This window comes from Ovis aries, chromosome 3 (genome assembly GCF_016772045.2).
Source record: "Ovis aries strain OAR_USU_Benz2616 breed Rambouillet chromosome 3, ARS-UI_Ramb_v3.0, whole genome shotgun sequence".
NCBI lineage: Eukaryota > Metazoa > Chordata > Mammalia > Artiodactyla > Bovidae > Ovis > Ovis aries.
In genome coordinates, this window is record NC_056056.1 from 145412987 (window position 1) to 145432720 (window position 19734).

Consider the following 19734-nt stretch of genomic DNA (forward strand, 5'->3'; position numbering starts at 1 on the left):
GGGTGAAGCCCTCATGAATGGGATTAGTGGCCTTGAGTCATCAGAGAGCTGGCTTCCTCTCTCTGCTCTTAGCCATGAGGATGTTGGCAATCTGCAACCAAGAAAGAGAGTTCTCACTTGAATCTGACCATGCTGACATCCTGATCTTGGACTTCCAGTTTTCAGAACTGTGAGAAATAAATTTATGTTATCAACCAACCAGCATATTATGATACTTTGTAAGAAAAGCCTGAACTAAGGCAGTTCTCCACTACTTATAAATTAAATGTCTTATCCTTATCCCTCTTATAATGTAGCCATAGCTTTGTGCACCATTTTTATTATCCTTTCAGTTCAGTTCAGTTCAGTTGCTCAGTCGTGTCCGACTCTTTCCAACCGCATGAACTGCAGCATGCCAGGCCTTCCTGTCCATCACCCACTCACAGAGTTCACCCAAACTCATGTCCATCGAGTCAGTGATGCCATCCAGCCATCTCATCCTCTGTCATCCCCTTTCCCTCCTGCCCCCAATCCCTGCCAGCATCAGAGTCTTTTCCAATGAGTCACCTCTTCGTATGAGGTGGCCAAAGTACTGGAGTTTCAGCTTTAACATCATTCCTTCCAAAGAACACCCAGGACTGATCTCCTTTAGAATGGACTGGTTGGATTTCCTTGCAGTCCAAGGGACTCTCAAGAGTCTTCTCCTTTACATGGTATTATTTTGTCTACACATCAGCCAGTCAAGTCTTCTCCCTCTCAGTGAAATGTGTCATACACATGCTTCCCTGGTGGCTCAGACGGAAAAGTGTCTGCCCACAATGCGGGAGACCCAGGTTCGATTTCTGGGTTGGGAAGATCCCGTGGAGAAGGAAATGGCAATCCACTCCAGCACTCTTGCCTGGAAAATCCCGTGGACAGAAGAGCCTGGTAGGCTACAGTCCATGGGGTCGCAAAGAGCCGGACAGGACTGAGCGACTTCACTTTCACTTTCACTTTTTGGATACTTTTAATCTTGTTTTGTTTAATCCTATTAGGTGAACCCCTCTTAGATCTGGTAATATTCTGAAGTTTATCTGCAGAATTAGGTAAATGTTTTCCAGTTAAAAAGTTAATGTCTTTGCTTGAGTGAGAAAGAAAAGAGAGCTGGTCTGTAGATCAACTTTTTTCTGGACTTAGAGCAGTTTATCAGCCTAATGCGTAATGACCTCTCATTTCATGTAATCACAGTGCATATATATATATGATTTATCAGAGCTGCCACAAATTGCTGCTATGCTTAATTTATTTAGAATCTAGTTCTCTATTTATGTATCTAGATAACAAATACTAAACACAGGGAAAGAAAGAAAATCTGTGTTCAATAAAATGAAACATGATTTGTTATATACCTCATAAAGTTTAGTGGCCTTTAGCTAAAGAGTCTATTTTTGATTGAACAAAGGGTTTAATTATTATAACCAAAGCCATTTCAGCATTATCTTCCCTTTGAAATATTGCAATTAAAATTTTTGGTCTAAGCAATTACTTATTTGTAAAAAAAAAAAAAAAAAGGCTACCTTTGAGGCTTGAATTGAAGATGATAAAAATTAGCCATCTAAAACCATTTCAATTTTATGAAAAATAAAACTGAGTGAAATGTTTCAGCCTGAAAGCTTAGACGATCTTTAGGGGAAATTAGTTATGTTGCTAATAGCGGTTCCAATTTATAAGGCACTAGAAGGAAGCAATCAAAGAGGCAAAAACAAGATAAATAATCCTTAAAATGGAACAATTAAATAGAGATCAGTTGTGACAAAAATCATAAGATAATGTTCCTAGACTTTAAAAGACAATGTCTTTCTTTTGTTAATTAGAGATGATCTACATTTTATGATATGTAACTATTTACCAAGCAATGGAATGTTTTCTATTGATATAAAGATAGATGCATTTTCAGATGGACTTCTGTTCAACAGGGAAGATGGCTAAAGTGATAATTTCTTGTTTCTCTCTATGTAACTTTGATGATCTCCAGGCTTTCCATCATTTTCTTCTTCAAAATTAAATGACACATATAAACCATGTGCATCAGAACTCAAAGTAGGGCAATATATTTTTTCATTTGGTACAGATATTAAAATGCCTGCTTATTTGCACACACAGCCGAGTGTAAATATAAAATGAAAAAATGTCACATAGGGTTCTCTCAGGCAGGTATATTCCCCTTTGTAACACTCCTGCCTCTATTTCAAACCTCATGAAACAAACACTATTTACTGTGAGCCTGACAGATGTTGAATATGCTTCTGTTACCTTATTTACATATGCAGATTAAAATGTTTCACTTTGTTTTTTTTTTTTTTTTACTTTTTTTTTTTTTTTAAATTTTAAAATCTTTAATTCTTACATGCATTCCCAAACATGAACCCCCCTCCCACCTCCCTCCCCATAACATCTTTCTGGGTCATCCCCATGCACCAGCCCCAAGCATGCTGCATCCTGCGTCAGACATAGACTGGCGATTCAATTCACATGATAGTATACATGTTAGAATGTCATTCTCCCAAATCATCCCACCCTCTCCCTCTCCCTCTGAGTCCAAAAGTCCGTTATACACATCTGTGTCTCTTTCCTGTCTTGCATACAGGGTCGTCATTGCCATCTTCCTAAATTCCATATATATGTGTTAGTATACTGTATTGGTGTTTTTCTTTCTGGCTTACTTCACTCTGTATAATCGGCTCCAGTTTCATCCATCTCATCAGAACTGATTCAAATGAATTCTTTTTAACGGCTGAGTAATACTCCATTGTGTATATGTACCACAGCTTTCTTATCCATTCATCTGCTGATGGACATCTAGGTTGTTTCCATGTCCTGGCTATTATAAACAGTGCTGCAATGAACATTGGGGTACATGTGTCTCTTTCAATTCTGGTTTCCTCGGTGTGTATGCCCAGCAGTGGGATTGCTGGGTCATAAGGTAGATCTATTTGCAATTTTTAAGGAATCTCCACACTGTTTTCCATAGTGGCTGTACTAGTTTGCATTCCCACCAACAGTGTAGGAGGGTTCCTTTTCTCCACACCCTCGCCAGCATTTATTGCTTGCAGATTTTTGGATCGCAGCCATTCTGACTGGTGTGAAGTGGTACCTCATTGTGGTTTTGATTTGCATTTCTCTAATAATGAGTGATGTTGAGCATCTTTTCATGTGTTTGTTAGCCATCCGTATGTCTTCTTTGGAGAAATGTCTATTTAGTTCTTTGGCCCATTTTTTGATTGGGTCGTTTATTTTTCTGGAGTTGAGCTGCAGAAGTTGCTTGTATATTTTTGAGATTAGTTGTTTGTCAGTTGCTTCATTTGCTATTATTTTCTCCCATTCAGAAGGCTGTCTTTTCACCTTGCTTATATTTTCCTTTGTTGTGCAGAAGCTTTTAATTTTAATTAGATCCCATTTGTTTATTTTTGCTTTTATTTCCAGAATTCTGGGAGGTGGATCATAGAGGATCCTGCTGTGATTTATGTCTGAGAGTGTTTTGCCTATGTTCTCCTCTAGGAGTTTTATAGTTTCTGATCTTACATTTAGATCTTTAATCCATTTTGAGTTTATTTTTGTGTGCGGTGTTAGAAAGTGATCTAGTTTCATTCTTTTACAAGTGGTTGACCAGTTTTCCCAGCACCACTTGTTAAAGAGATTGAGAATTCAGCACCACCAAACCAGCTCTCCAACAAATTCTAAAGGATATCCTCTAGACAGGAAACACGAAAGGGTGTATAAACCCGAACCCAAAACAATAAAGTAAATGGCAACGGGATCATACTTATCAATAATTACCTTAAACGTAAATGGGTTGAACGCCCCAACCAAAAAAAGACAAAGACTGGCCGAATGGATACAAAAACAAGACCCTCTATATGCTGCTTACAAGAGACCCACCTCAAAACAAGGGACACATACAGACTGAAAGTGAAGGGCTGGAAAAAGATATACCACGCGAATAGAGACCAAAAGAAAGCAGGAGTGGCAATACTCATATCCGATAAAATAGACTTTAAAACAAAGGCTGTGAAAAGAGATGGGAGACTTTAATACCCCACTCACACCTATGGACAGATCAACTAAACAGAAAATTAACAAAGAAACGCAAACTTTAAATGATACATTAGATCAGTTAGACCTAATTGATATCTACAGGACATTTCACCCCAAAACAACAAATTTCACCTTTTTTTCAAGTGCTCATGGAACCTTCTCCAGGATAGATCACATCCTGGGCCATAAATCTAAACTTGATAAATTCAAAAAAATCGAAATCATTCCAAGCATCTTTTCTGACCATAATGCATTAAGATTAGATCTCAATTACAGGAGAAAAACTATTAAAAATTCCAACATATGGAGGTTGAACAACACACTTCTGAGATGGTTGGATGGCATCACCGACTCCATGGACATGGGTTTGAGCAAGGTCCGGGAGTTGGTGATGGACAGGGAGGCCTGGCATGCTGCAGGCCATGGGGTCGCAAAGAGTCAGACATGACTGAGTGACTGAACTGAACTGCCTTCTCAACAATTGCTTACATCTGGACACATGTTTTATCCCTGAGAGAGCACTTCCTGCTTGCTAGGTAGGGTATTTTCTTTTCCTTTGTAGGGGGTTCTTTGTTATTTTGAAAATCTGAATTCAAAATCTCCACTGTTTCTCTTTCCAGGTGGTGCTAGTGATAAAGAATCTGCCTGCTAATGCAGGAGACACAGGAGATGAGGGTTTGATCTCTGGGTCAGGAAGATTCCCTGGGTTAGGGAATGGCAATCCACTCCAATCTTCTTGCTTGAAAAATCCATAGACAGAGGAGCCTAGCAGACTACAGTCCATGGAGCCACAAAGAGTCATATACAACTGAACGCACATACACACACCATTTCTCTAGAAGAGATAAAAAGCTCTCTTGTACACATGGTTGCTGAGAATACCACGCTATACTCTGTTAAACTAAAACTTCAGCTACCCTGGTTGTTGCTCCCTCCTTTTCACATCTCAGAATCTGTAGTCACATGCATTTTAAGCTGCCAAGTTATTTTGTTTTGTTTTTATCATGAAAGTCACTGATTTTCCTTTATGAAGAAGGCACTAGGTAAAAGAGAGCTCCTAAGACAATAATCTAAAAGGGTGAGAAGAGATAAGTGAGATGAATATAACATGATGTTAGCATAGGCTGTGTTATAGGCATAGGCTTGATAAATCAGTGTAGTTGTTACTTAGAGGAAAGAGAAGTTGGCGAGGGCAAAAGTGGTTTCTGATGAGTTCTTAGGTAAGTATGTATCCAACTGGGTTTTGAAGGATAGACAACACTTGACTAAGTTTAGTGAAGGCAGAAATTCTTCAGGTCATGGATATTAGGGGAGAAAAATTGAAGTAGGAACATATATGTATGGGAAATAAAGAATAAGTTCCATTTTTGGAATGGATGATTTGATTAGTAGGAAACAACATTGGAAATATAGTTGGAATTGGATCATAGAAGACCTCCCATTCCAAGCATTTAGACTCTTAGGCCAAACTGTGTTCCACTCAAACTGTGGTCCTGTCCCATGAAATCTTAATAATGATCCTCACAAAATGGTTACAGAGCAAAATATCTGAAAAGCACTCTATTACTCTTTTAGATGGCTTCCCTGGTGGCTCAGAGGTTAAAGCATCTGCCTGGAATTCAGGAGACCCAGGTTCGAACTCTGGGTCGGAAAGATCCCCTGGAGAAGGAAATGGCAACCTACTCCAGTACTCTTGCCTGGAGAATCCCATGCAGGGAGGAGCCTGGTAGGCTACAGTCCATGGGGTCCCAAAGAGTCAGACACAACTGAGCGATTTCACTTTCACTCTTTTAGATAGTCACAGTGCATGTAAGCACCGTAAAAATTTTGAGATGTGCTGCAGTAAAGAAATCTGTGAAAAGCTGTTTAACCCAGAATTTCTCAGACTTACTTGACAGTGGGACGCTCACCCTTGTTTTTTTGTTTTTTGTTTTTTTTACTACTTTTTGCTTTGCAAATGGAATACTTTTTGCCTTTAGCAAAACTACCGTCCTAGGGAATAAAGCTGCTTTAGGCCCTATGTGGATTTTGCAGGAATTTGAGGGAAGAAAAATTTTGTTTCTTTTTTTAAAAAAAATATTTATTTGTTTATTTGATTGCATCATGTCTTAGTTGTCACTTGTGGGATCTCTCTAGCTTTGGCGTGCAGTTTAGTTGCTCCAAGGCCTGTGGGATCTTATCTCCCCCACCAGGGCTGGAACCTGTATCCCCTGCATTGCAAGGTGAATTCTTAACCACTGGACCACCAGGGAAGTCCTGGGAAAATTTTTCTTATACAAATGGAGATCTATAGAGTGAGATACCTACATAATCCTGGAACTATTTGAATTTAGCAGCCCCCCCTTTTCTTTTAGCATTTTCTTCATTGAAAATGAAAATGTAAATATTAATAAATCAAGATACATTTATGACAAAACTTTCCTGTGCAAAACAATGGTCTAGGTGCTACATGGAATGCGCATACAAATACAATTGGTTATTACCTATAATAAACTTGTGAGCATATGAAACTTGTAAGACAATTTCATAAATAACTATAAAACAAGGAGGAATATAATGTGTGAAAATAAAGATACAACAAAGTGTTGTGGGATGAAGATGTGGAAGAAGGGATGGATTTTCTCAAGAAGAGCTTTTCGAATGAGGACATGGCTCAAGGAGGAACCAGGAGATACACTGTTAGAAAAGGAATCAGTGAAGAAACTATCTGGTACTGACCAGAAAGATAGCAAACTAGCAATCTAACCCTCACATTTAGAGAGCTTGTGTTAGACCTACACAGAGTTGCCAACATTTAAAAATTCAGAGATTTACATAAAATCTGGCTTTCTAGCACCTGTTGCAAATAAGACTTAGGAACAATAACCTGAAACTAAGTAGGAACTTCCTCTTTCGGTAGACTATGTGGATGCTAGGTTGCCATTGTTGTTATTTAGTTGCTAAGTCGCATACAACTCTTTTGTGACCACATGGACTTGTATAGCCCATCATGTTCCTCTGTCCATGGGATTTCCCAGGCCAGACTACTGGAGCATTTTCTTCTTCAGGGAATCTCCCTGACCCAGGGGTTGAACCCACATCTTCTGCATTGCAGGTGGATTATTTACCACTGAGCCACCAGGGAAGCCCCTAGATTGCCATTTGTGTGTATGCTTAGTCACTCAGTCATGTCCAACTCTTTGTGACCCCACGGACTGTAGCCCACTAGACTCCTCTATCCATGGGGATTCTCCAGGCAAGAATCCTGTAGTGGGTTGCTATCCCCTTCTCCAGGGGATCTTCCCAACCCAGGGATCGAACCCAGGTCTCCTGCATTACAGGCAGATGCTTTACCATCTGAGCCAGCAGGGAAGCCCATAGTCTCACCATAATCTTTTGTCCTGGGATCAGTGTCTAGAGACAATTATCACTGAGGTGACAGCTGTTTTTCTTACAGCATATGTAAGAGGAAAGTGCCATTTTTTTTATATCCATGTTTCCATCCAGAGTGGGAAAATAAAGACAGATATGTAGGTCACAGATTTCAAGAACAATGGGCAAGACCATTTTAGTTGCAGGAGATAAGACTATTCTTCCACTTTTGATAGATGTACAAGTGTGTCTGTTTTGAAAGAATGTGACATAAAAGACTAATTCCGTCATTTATGTTATCTGCTTGGCCCCTGAAGGCATTTGAGCTTGACTCATACTGCAAAAGAATAAGGTAAATGCTCTCAAGGAATCAAAGGAAGGAGAGGATTCCAAAAAACAAGGACTATTCTAGAAAGGTCAAGTGGGTTAAGAGGACTACAAATGACCACTGGATTTGAATATTTGGAGACCACTGGTAAATATAATGGTAGAAGTTCCAGTGGAATATGAGTGTGGAAACCAGTGACTGAGGATAATGAAAAAGAGATGAAGGAACTAGAACCCATGAGAATTCCTTAGAGTTTCAGGGGAAGGTTTCTTTTTGGTTTTGTTTTGATTGTTTCTTTTAAATGTAGAAGGCTTGTATGAATCTGTGGGCCACTATTCCTCTTCCTCTGGGACATTGCCTGCCAAGAGGTTCTTACTTTGTCTTAATAGAAATTATCAAATGGTAGAAAAATCATTGTTTTCATTAACCTGAGAGAACTTCCCAAACCTCTTAAAGGTAGAGTTTAAGTAAAAACTACATTATAGCATACAACTTAGGTCTAATGCCAAGTTGGAGCTTTCTACTTCTTTTTCCTTGTGTCTATGCCTATTGTACATCTCAGATTGGAGGACAGGATTTTATCATTGCATTTCCAGAAAAAGTGAATCTGAAGTTTATCCACTACTCCAAGAGTAAAAGGAATAAGATTACAAGAGAGTAAAAATTTGCTCCAATGACCAGCCACTTAGTCTATGGTTGGGAAATGGCCTACGCATTTGAGAGATCAGAGAGGAGATTACCTATAGTTTTCTCTTTAAGAGAAGGAGTTCTATTATTTGCTAGTGGAGCTAAAAGGAGAAAAGGAAGCAGGAACAGAATGACAGAGTGTCCGAACACCAAGCTTCAATGCTGTCACTTTAGTTGCTACGTTGTGTTAGATGGTCTCGCAGCCCCATGGACTGTAGACTGCCAGGCTCTTCTGTCCGTGGGATTTCCCAGGCAAGAATTCTGGAGTAGGTTGTCATTTCCTTCTCCAGGTGATCTTCCTTACCCAGGGATTGAACCCACATCTCCCACACCTCCTGCATCGGCAGCGGGATTCTTCATCACCGAGCCACCACAGAAGCCCACTCACTAGCAAAACGTAGCGCAATGAATGTTTGGATCTGGGCCCAAAGCTATTTCCCACAAAATAACTTGTATTCAGTGTACACGACACACTCTGCCCCTCATCACTGTTCAGAATCACCAGTATGTCCTTATCAACCAACAATATGCTAAGTGCATAATCCTGTTGCATAAAGACAAATGTTGCATGATCCCATGTATATGGTGCATCTAAAATGCCCAGATTCATAGGAGCGACGATTGGTGGAATGGTGGTTTCCAGGGGCAGGGAGAAAGGATAAATGGTGAGTTACTAATCAATGGGCATAAAATTTTCAGTTAATTTAGATGATAAACCCTTGAGATCAGCTGTGTAACATTGTACAGCGCAATATACTATATACTTAAAAACTAAGCAGGGTAGATCTTGTACTGAGTTCTTTCCACAATAAGATAAAATAAGATAAAATTTAAAAAGATTAAAATAAGACAGTAAAAAGACAGCTTAGTGTGATGAAGCTTCTGAAGCAACTGATTGCAGTTCTATCACTTGTGAGCTGGGCGACTTTGTCAAGCACTCTAAAGTCTCTGAACCACCTTAAAGCTACATTGGAAGGCTGTTATGAGGACTGAATTTGACAGTATATGTGAGGTATTAAATATAGCACACAATAGATATTCAATAAATTATACATACGCACATGTATTTATGTGTGATTTTATAAACCTAAAGTGTGGTGTTTCCCCAACCATATTTTGTGTAAACAACTTCCAATAAACTTATCTGAGAAAAGGTGTGTCCTTACTGGAAAAACAATGCATTTCACTGGGGGAAGAAATCAAGGTTGAAAAATATTAAACAACTAAATCAAAGCCCCAAATTAATGAATGTCAGAAATGAAAATTGTTGTCTAGACCTGGGGTTGGTAAATTACCATCTGCTGGCAAAATCTAGCCAGCTGTCTCTTTTGTAAATTAAGTCTTATTGGAACATGTGCCCATTTGCTATTACTGTCTATGACTCCTTCTATGCTCCATTGGCAGAGTTGAGTAGTTGCTACAGATACAGAATGGCCTGCAAAGTTACATTACTATCTGACATTCCAAGAGAAAGTTTACAAACACCTGGTCTAGAGTAGACTAGTGAGAAATGAAGTATAGAGAGCAGACATTGGAATAAGCCCTATCCACAATAATTTTCAGTGCAATTTCAAGTATTTTGAACTCTACCTTCTTATGTGGAAAATCCTAATCTTGAATTTTTTTTGTCATTACCACTGTGGTGCATTTTTAGATGCATATTTATGTGCTTGGCAGGTGTTTGAGTATTATATCCTTAGGAGCAAAAGTTTACACTGAATTGGAATGGTTATAATAATTCATTTTCAGTTTCCACCTTACCATTCACTTCTACAAGTATTTTACTGCTGGCTTATATCTTGAAAGTTCCCTTGAGTACCACAATTATGTTGACGATGCTTCCAAACATGGTCATTCCTCATTCTGAGACTCTGGGAGAATTGAGCCACGGGCCTTCTGTCTGTCTGTAGCTTTCTCTGGAGACTCTGTATCAAGGAGGGCACAGAGTGATCAGAGTGATGCATTATCACAAAGTCAAATCAGATCCGACCAAATGAAGAGCAAAAAAGATTAATGGACTTGCTACTTAGAACACATGATAAACCCGGTGATTTGCAGTTTCCATTCAAAGGGGAAAAGTCGAGATTGGAAGACTGTGTAGCCTTGTGATAATTTTGCTGTGGAAAGATTTACTGTTCTGCTTTTTGCCTCTTTTCTGGACAAATGGGATTGCATGTTACATGCTTGATTTAAGACTATTTAAATTTTTCTGAGTATAATACTATCTCCTCTTCCTTCACAATTCATTATAAAAAAATTTGCACAAAATCAAGGGCAGGAGCATATTGATTTAGGTCATTTGTTTCTTTGAAATGAAATAAAACTGTTCCTCCTTCACAGAACTGCAGATAAAAGACACCTGTTTCTGATGGGTTTTGCCTGGCTGCCAAATGGAAAAGAAAAATTGAGTCCCAGCCTCATCATTTACTACCAACACTGTGACCTCAGCCCAGTTACTGTGCTTTTTTCAGTTTCCTTGTAAGAAAGATGGAAATTAAAGGCAATAGCTTTCTCATATGCTTGCTGTTAGAATTAATGCCATAATGCATGGGAGACAATTGACACAATGTCTAGCAAAAGTTAAGATCAGTAATTTTAGACCAGGACTTGCTTTCTCAATTCTTTAAGACCTGACAGCTGAAATGACTGAAGTGATTTTCTTTTTCATGTAAAATTCAGCTGAGAGAAGGTGATGAACAACATTGAGAAGGGAAAATTAAGGGAATGAAGCATTTTTTTTTAACCAACAAAATCCAGACTGAAGTGACCTTTATGGTCCCTGCCATTATAGTGATATATTCCTCTTCTGCTTCTTTACTGCATAAATACCTGAAAAATGCAAGTGTTGAATATCAGAAAATTCAGTTTACATAATTTACCAAGAATTTTCAAAATTCTTTAGCTCAGAATTTCTTATCCAGGATGTCCACAGAATAGTTTTCTGGGGATCTGTGAAAGCCCTGAAGCTTTAGCTAACATTCTCTGTTTACATTCATTTTCTTGGGAGAAGTTTCACTGCTTTAATAAGATTCTCACTATGGACTTTGATCTATAGATCAAAAGCAAAATTCCATGTAGTATCAGAGGACAAGAAAACTTCAAAAACTTTGGAATTTTGTGAAGATAACTGTCACTAAGAACTCTGCACTTTACAATAACCTTTTTTTCCCAAGTAAAACTAATGAAAAAGCACTTTATAATGTATAAATGGCAACAAAACAGCCTAATAAAATAAATAATTACACATCTGTGGCACTGATGAGCAAGCTAAGTACGTTCAGGTGACATTTCTGTGAAAGGAAAGTAATTCATTATAATTTAGCAGCACTTTACAATAGATGCTTAACAGACCAGGTAATAAAACATAATCAGTAGAAGCTTTTTAGAAGCTGATGTCAAATATTAGCAAAAAAACCCCCTCATATTCCTTAATGATTGTGTATTCTTTTCAATTAACTGTTGCCATTCTCACTGAGAAGCATTAGGAACTGTAAACCTTCAACATTTTGCTCCAGTGTCTATTACTTACAGTTGGCTTTACCATATGCCTATGTAGCCTTCTGTAAAAGAGTTTCTTCTTTTTAATGTGAAGGAAGTTTGTTGCTTAACTTGAGTGGTGATGGAGGGGAGGGAGTGAGGCAGGCCTGGGGGTGGCAATCAAAGAATTAATCTCCAGTTCACCTTCCAAGAGTAGTCCTCAAAAGATGACCAGAGAGCAGACGCCATCCTTTCTCTGAGTAACAACTGGCCTGACTGTCTTCCCTGCACTATGTGAAAGTCACTCAGTCCTGTCTGACTCTTTGCAATCCCATGGACTGTAGCTCACCAGGCTCCTCTGTCCATGGAAATCTCCAGGCAAGAATGCTGGAGTGGGAAGCCATTCCCTTCTCCAGGGGAACTTCCCAACCTAGGGATTGAACCCAGGTCTTCCACATTGCTGGCAGATTCTTTATCATCTAAGCCACCAGGGAAGCCCTTACTGTAATGGAAGTGTACAAAGTTATTTACTGAAGCTGTGATAATCTTCAAAAAGACAATATAGGCTGTGTGAGGACAGAGGTTGTAATCTACTCAAGTTGAGTTAGGTTAACTACGTAAGGGAAGGGTTTGTTTATGGCTTCTGTTCAGTTCAGTTCAGTGTCTCAGTCATGTCTGACTTTTTGCAACCCCATGGACTGCAGCACACCAGCCTTCCCTGTCCATCACCAGCTTCTGGAGCTTGCTCAAACTCATGTCCATTGAATCAGTGATGCCATCCACCTATCTCATCCTCTGTCGTCCCCTTATCCTCCTGTCTTCAATCTTTCCCAGCATCAAGGTCTTTTCCAATGAGTCAGTTCTTTGTCATCAGGTGGCTAAACTTTGGAGCTTCAGCTTCAGCATCAGTCCTTCCAATGAATACTCAGGACTGATTTCCTTTAGGATGGACTGGTTTGATCTCCTTGATATCCAAGTGACTCTCAGGAGTCTTTTCCAGCACCACAGTTTGAAAGCAACAAATCTTTGGTGTTCAGCCTTCTTTAGATCCAACTCTCACATCCATACATGACTACTGGAAAAACCATAGCTTAAACTATGCCTTTGTTGGCAATGTAATGTGCCTGCTTTTTAATATGCTATCTAGGTTGGTCATAGCTTTTCTTCCAAGGAGCAAGCGTCTTTCAATTTCGTGGCTGCAGTCACCATCTGCAGTGATTTTGGAGCCCAAGAAAATAAAGTCTCTCACTGTTTCCATTGTTTCCCCATCTATTTGCCATGAAGTGATGGGACCTGATGCCATGATCTTTGTTTTCTGTATATTGAGTTTTAAGCCAGCTTTTTCACTTTCCTCTTTCACTTTCATCAAGAGGCTCTTCAGTTCCTCTTGCTTTCTGCCATAAGGATAGTTTCATCTGCATATCCGAGGTTATTGACATTTCTCCCAGCAATCTTGATTCCAAATTATGCTTCATCCAGCCCAGCATTTCACATGATACTCTGCATATAAGTTAAATAAGCAAGGAGAAAATATACAGCCTTGATTTACGCCTTTCCCAATTTGGAACTAGTCCTTTGTTCCATGTCTGATTATAACTGTTTCTTCTTGACCTGCATACAAATTTCTGGGATTGAGCTGCAGGAGTTGCTTGTATATTTTTGAGATTAGTTGTTTGTTAGTTGCTTCATTTGTTATTATTTTCTCCCATTCCAAAGGCTGTCTTTTCACCTTGCTTATAGTTTCCTTTGTTGTGCAGAAGCTTTTAATTTTAATTAGGTCCCATTTGTTTATTTTTGCTTTTATTTCCAGTATTCTGGAAGGTGGATCATAGAAGATCCTGCTGTGATTTATGTCGGAGAGTGTTTTGCCTACGTTCTCCTCTAGGTGTTTTATAGTTTCTGGTCTTACATTTAGATCTTTAATCCATTTTGAGTTTGTTTTTGTGTATGGTGTTAGAATAACGATCTAGTTTCACTCTTTTACAAGTGGTTGACCAGATTTCCCAGCACCACTTGTTAAAGAGATTGTCTTTACTCCATTGTATATTCTTGCATCCTATGTCGAAGATAAGGTGTCCATAGGTGTGTGGATTTATCTCTGGGCTTTCTATTTTGTTCCACTGATCTATATTCCTGTCCTTGTGCCAGTACCATACTGTCTTGATGACTGTGGCTTTGTAGTAGAGCCTGAAGTCAGGCAGGTTGATTCCTCCAGTTCCATTCTTTTTTCTCAAGATTGCTTTGGCTATTTGAGGTTTTTTGTATTTCCATACAAACTGTGAAATTATTTGTTCCAGCTCTGTGAAAAATACCGCTGGTAGCTTGATAGGGATTGCATTGAATCTGTAGATTACTTTGGGTAGTATACTCATTTTCACTATATTGATTCTTCCAATCCATGAACATGGTATATTTCTCCATCTGTTAGTGTCCTCTTTGATTTCTTTCATCAGTGTCTTATAGTTTTCTATATATAGGTTTTTAGTTTCTTTAGGTAGATATATTCCTAAGTATTTTATTCTTTTTGTTGCAATGGTGGATGGAATTGTTTCCTTAATTTCTTTTCTACTTTCTCATTATTCGTGTATAGGAATGCAAGGGATTTCTGTGTGTTGATTTTATATCCTGCAACTTTACTATATTCATTGATGAGCTCTAGTAATTTTCTGGTGGAGTCTTTAGGGTTTTCTATGTAGAGGATCATGTCATCTGCAAACAGTGAGAGTTTTACTTCTTCTTTTCCAATTTGGATTCCTTTTATTTCTTTTTCTGCTCTGATTGCTGTGGCCAAAAGTTCCAGAACTATGCTGAATAGTAGTAGTGAAAGTGGGCACCCTTGTCTTGTTCCTGACTTTAGGGAAATGCTTTCAATTTTTTACCATTGAGGATAATGTTTACTGTGGGTTTGTCATATATAGCTTTTATTATGTTGAGGTATGTTCTTTCTATTCCTGCTTTCTGGAGAGTTTTTATCATAAATGGATGTTGAATTTTGTCAAAGGCCTTCTCTGCATCTATTGAGATAATCATATGGCTTTTATTTTTCAGTTTGTTAATGTGGTGAATTACATTAATTGACTTGCAAATATTGAAAAATCCTTGCATCCCTGGGATAAAACCCACTTGGTCATGGTGGATGATCTTTTTAATGTGTTGTTGGATTCTGATTGCTAGAATTCTGTTAAGGAATTTTGCATCTATGTTCATCAGTGATATTGGCCTGTAGTTTTCTTTTTTGGTGGCATCTTTGTCAGGTTTTGGTATTAGGGTGATGGTGGCCTCATAGAATGAGTTTGGAAGTTTACCTTCCTCTGCAATTTTCTGGAAGAATTTGAGTAGGATAGGTGTTAGCTCTTGAAATTTTTGGTAGAATTTAGCTGTGAAGCCATCTGGACCTGGGCTTTTGTTTGCTGGAAGATTTCTGATTACAGTTTCAATTTCCATGCTTGTGATGAGTCTGTTAAAATTTTCTGTTTCTTCCGGGTTCAGTTTTGGAAAGTTGTACTTTTCTAAGAATTTGTCCATTTTATTGGCATATAATTGCTAATAGTAGTCTCTTATGATCCTTTGCATTTCTGTGTCGTCTGTTGTGATCTCTCTATTTTCATTTCCAATTTTATTGATTTGATTTTTCTCCCTTTGTTTCTTGATGAGTCTGGCTAATGCTTTATCAATTTTATTTATCCTTTCAAAGAACAAGCTTTTGGCTTTGTTGATTTTTGCTATGGTCTCTTTTGTTTCTTTTGCATTTATTTCTGTCCTAATTTTTAAGATTTCTTTCCTTCTACTAACTCTAGGGTTCTCTATTTCTTCCTTTTCTAGTTGCTTTAGGTGTGCTGCTGAGGCTGCTAAGTCGGTTCAGTCATGTCCGACTCTGTGCGATCCCATAGACGGCAGCCCACCAGGCTCTGCCATCCCTGGGACTCTCCAGGCAAGAACACTGGAGTGGGTTGCCATTTCCTTCTCCAATGCATGAAAGTGAAAAGTGAAAGTGAAGTCACTGAGTCGTGTCCAACTCTTTGCGACCCCATGGACTGCAGCACACCAGGCTAATCCATCCATGGGATTTTCCAGGCAAGAGTACTGGAGTGGGGTGCCATTGCCTTCTCTTGCTTTAGGTGTAGAGTTAGGTTATTTATTTGACTTTTTTCTTGTTTCTTAAGGTAAGCCTTTATTGCTATGAACTTTCCTCTTAGCACTGCTTTTATAGTGTCTCACAGGTTTGGGGTTGTTGTGTTTTCATTTTCATTCATTTCTATGCATATTTTGAGTTTTTTAAAATTTCTTCTGTGATTTGTTGGTTATTCAGGAGCATGTTGTTCAGCCTCCATATGTTGGAATTTTTAATAGTTTTTCTCCTGTAATTGAGATCTAGTCTTAATGCATTATGGTCGGAAAAGATGCCTGGAATCATTTCTATTTTTTTGAATTTATCAAGATTAGATTTATGGCCCAGGATGTGATCTATCCTGGAGAAGGTTCTGTGAGCACTTGAGAAAAAGGTGAAACTCATTGTTTTGGGGTGAAATGTCCTATAGATATCAATTAGGTATAACTGGTCTGTTGTATCATTTAAAGTTTGCATTTCTTTGTTAATTTTCTGTTTAGTTGATCTGTCCATAGGTGTGAGTGGGGTATTAAAGTCTCCTACTATTATTGTGTTATTGTTAATTTCCCCTTTCGTACTTGTTAGCATTTGTCTTACATATTGAGGTGCTATTATGTTGGGTGCATATATATTTATAATTGTTATATCTTCTTCTTGGATTGATCCTTTGATTATTATGTAGTGGCCTTCTTTGTCTCTTTTCACAGCCTTTGTTTTAAAGTCTATTTTATCGGATATGAGTATTGCTACTCCTGCTTTCTTTTGGTCTCTATTTGTGTGGAATATCTTTTCCAGCCCTTCACTTTCAGTCTGTATGTGTCCCTTGTTTTGAGGTGGGTCTTTGTAGGCAGCATATATAGGGATCTTGTTTTGGGGGCATTCAACCCAGTTACATTTAAGGTAATTATTGACAAGTATGATCCCGTTACCATTTACTTTATTGTTTTGGGTTCAGGTTTATACACCCTTTTTGTGTTTCCTGTCTAGAGAATATCCTTTAGCATTTGTTGGAGAGCTGGTATGGTGGTGCTGAATTCTCTCAGCTTTTGCTGGTCTGTAAAGCTTTTGATTTCTCTTTCATATTTGAATGAGATCTTTGCTGGGTACAGTAATCTGGGCTGTAGGTTAGTTTCTTTCATCACTTTAATTGTGTCTTGCCATTCCCTCCTGGCCTGAAGAGTTTCTATTGAAAGATCTGCAGTTATCCTTATGGGAATCCCCTTGTGTGTTATTTTGTTGTTTTTCCCTTGCTGCTTTTGATTAATGTGTGTCTTGGGGTGTTTTGCCTTGGGTTTATCCTGTTTGGGACTCTCTGGGTTTCTTGGACTTGGGTGATTATTTCCTTCCCCATTTTAGGGAAGTTTTCAACTATTATCTCCTCAAGTATTTTCTCATGGTCTTTCTTTTTGTCTTCTTCTTCTGGGACTCCTATAATTTGAAAGTTGGAGCATTTCATATTGTCCTGGAAGTCTCTGAGATTGTCCTCATTTCTTTTAATTCATTTTTTTCTCTCTGATTCATTTATTTCTACCATTCTATCTTCTATTTCACTAATCCTATCTTCTGCCTCCGTTATTCTACTATTTGTTGCCTCCAGAGTGTTTCTGATCTCATTTATTGCATTATTCATTATATATCGACTCTTTTTTATTTCTTCTAGGTCCTTGTTAAATCTTTCTTGAATCTTCTCAACCCTTGTCTCCAGGCTGTTTATCTTTGATTCCATTTTGATTTCAAGATTTTGGGTCATTTTCACTATCAACATTTGGAATTCATTCTCAGGTAGATTTCCTATCTCTTCCTCTTTTGTTTGGTTTGGTGGGCATTTATCCTGTTCCTTTACCTGCTGGGTATTCCTGTCTCTTCATCTTGGTTATATTGCTGCGTTTGGGGTGGCCTTTCTGTATTCTGGCAGTTTGTGGAGTTCTCTTTATTAAGGAGTTTCCTCACTGTGGGTGGGGTTGTATCAGTGGCTTGTCAAGGTTTCTAGGTTAGGGAAGCCTGTGTCAGAGTTCTGGTGGGTGGAGCTGGGTTTCTTCTCTCTGGAGTGCAATGAAGTGTCCAGTAATGAGTTACGAGATGTCAGTGGTTTTGGAGTAACTTTGAGCTGCCTGTATATTGAAGCTCAGGGGTGTGTTCCTGTGTTGCTGGAGAATTTGCGTGGTATGTCTTGCTCTGGAACTTGTTGGCCTTTGGGTGGTGCTTGGTTTCAGTGTAGGTATGGAGGCGTTTGATGAGCTCCTATTGATTAATGTTCCCTGGAGTCAGGAGTTGTCTGGTGTTCTCAGGATTTGGACTTAAGCCTCCTGCTTCTGGTTTTCAGTTTTATTTTTACAGTAGCCTCAAGATTTCTCCATCTATACAGCACTGATGATAAAACATCTAGGTTAAAGATGAAAAGTTTCTCCACATTGAGGGACACCCACAGAGATTCACAGAGTTACATGGAGAAGAAAAGGGGAGCTGGTAGTTAGAGGTGACTGGAATGAGATGAGGTGGGATCAAAAGAGGAGAGAGCAAGCTAGCCAGTAATCACTTCCTTACGTGTGCTCCACAGTCTGGACTGCTCAGAGATGTTCACGGAGTTATACAGGGAAGAGGAGAGGGAGGAAGTAGACAGAGGTGGCCAGGGGATAAAAGAGGGAAATGAAAAGGAGAGAGACAGATCCAGCCAGTAACCAGTTCCCTAAGTGTTCTCCACCATCTGGAACACACAGAGATTCCCCGAGTTGGGTAGAGAAGAGAAGGGGGAAGGAAGAGACAGAGGCCACCTGGTGGAGAAAAAGGAGAGTCCAAAGGAGGAGAGAGTGGTCAAGCCAGTAATCTCGCTCTCAGGTGAAAGTGGGTACTGAAGATTGGGTTTTTAAATGTACAAAATTGACAACAAATACCAAAAGCAAAGATTAAAAATCTAGAGTAGAGGTTAGATTTTCAAAAATACAATATTAAAGAAAAGAAGAAGAAGAAGAAAAAAACCCATAAGAATTATTAAAAAACAACAACCACCACAAGAAATATATATACGGCATTTGCTTTAAAAATAGGGTTATTTTTTTTGAATAGTAGTAGTAGGTTATAAAAATATAAATTAAAGGAGAAATAGAGGTCTTAAAATTTTTTTAAAGTTAAAAAAAGAAGAAAAAACAATCACACAGCATTATGTTATGTTTCCTTTTTTGCTGTGTTTTCCAAAATTTTCTAAGTAAATTTATGTTATTTTTGAACTGGGAAATATTTTAAAGATTTTCTAAGCATCTAGTCAACCTGAAAAAGTTTCTCTATGTTCATCACAATATTGTTTTTAATGAAGAGAAATTGGCACCTAACAGTAGGCATGTTAAATAAATTATATGAAACATATAATGAAATATATTATACAGTGTGTCAATTTGCTAGAGCTGCTGAAACAAAACACTATATCCTGAGTGGCTTAAATAGCAGAAAGATATCTGTCACAGTTTTAGGGGCTAGAAATTCGTGGTAGCTCAGCTCTGCCTGTAATGTGGGAGACCCCAGTTCTATTCCTGGGAGGGGAAGTTCCCCTGGAGAAGGAATAGGCTACCCACTCCAGTATTCTTGGACTTCTTTGGTGGCTCAGCTGGTAAAGAATCCACCTGCAATGCAGCAGACCTCAGTTCAATCCCTGGGTTGGGAAGATCCTCTGGAGAAGGGAAATGCTACCTACTCCAATATTCTGGCCTGGAGAATTCCATGGACTGTATAGTCCATG

The 19734-nt window shown here is 38.7% G+C and overlaps 1 non-coding gene across 1 annotated transcript; it reads right to left on the reverse strand.

Moving 5' to 3' along the window:
• Nucleotides 1-7332: 7332 nt before the first annotated feature.
• TRNAY-GUA (transfer RNA tyrosine (anticodon GUA)) lies at nucleotides 7333-7404 on the reverse strand. Its single transcript has one exon. It is a non-coding gene; the product is annotated as a tRNA-Tyr (tRNA).
• Nucleotides 7405-19734: the final 12330 nt, after the last annotated feature.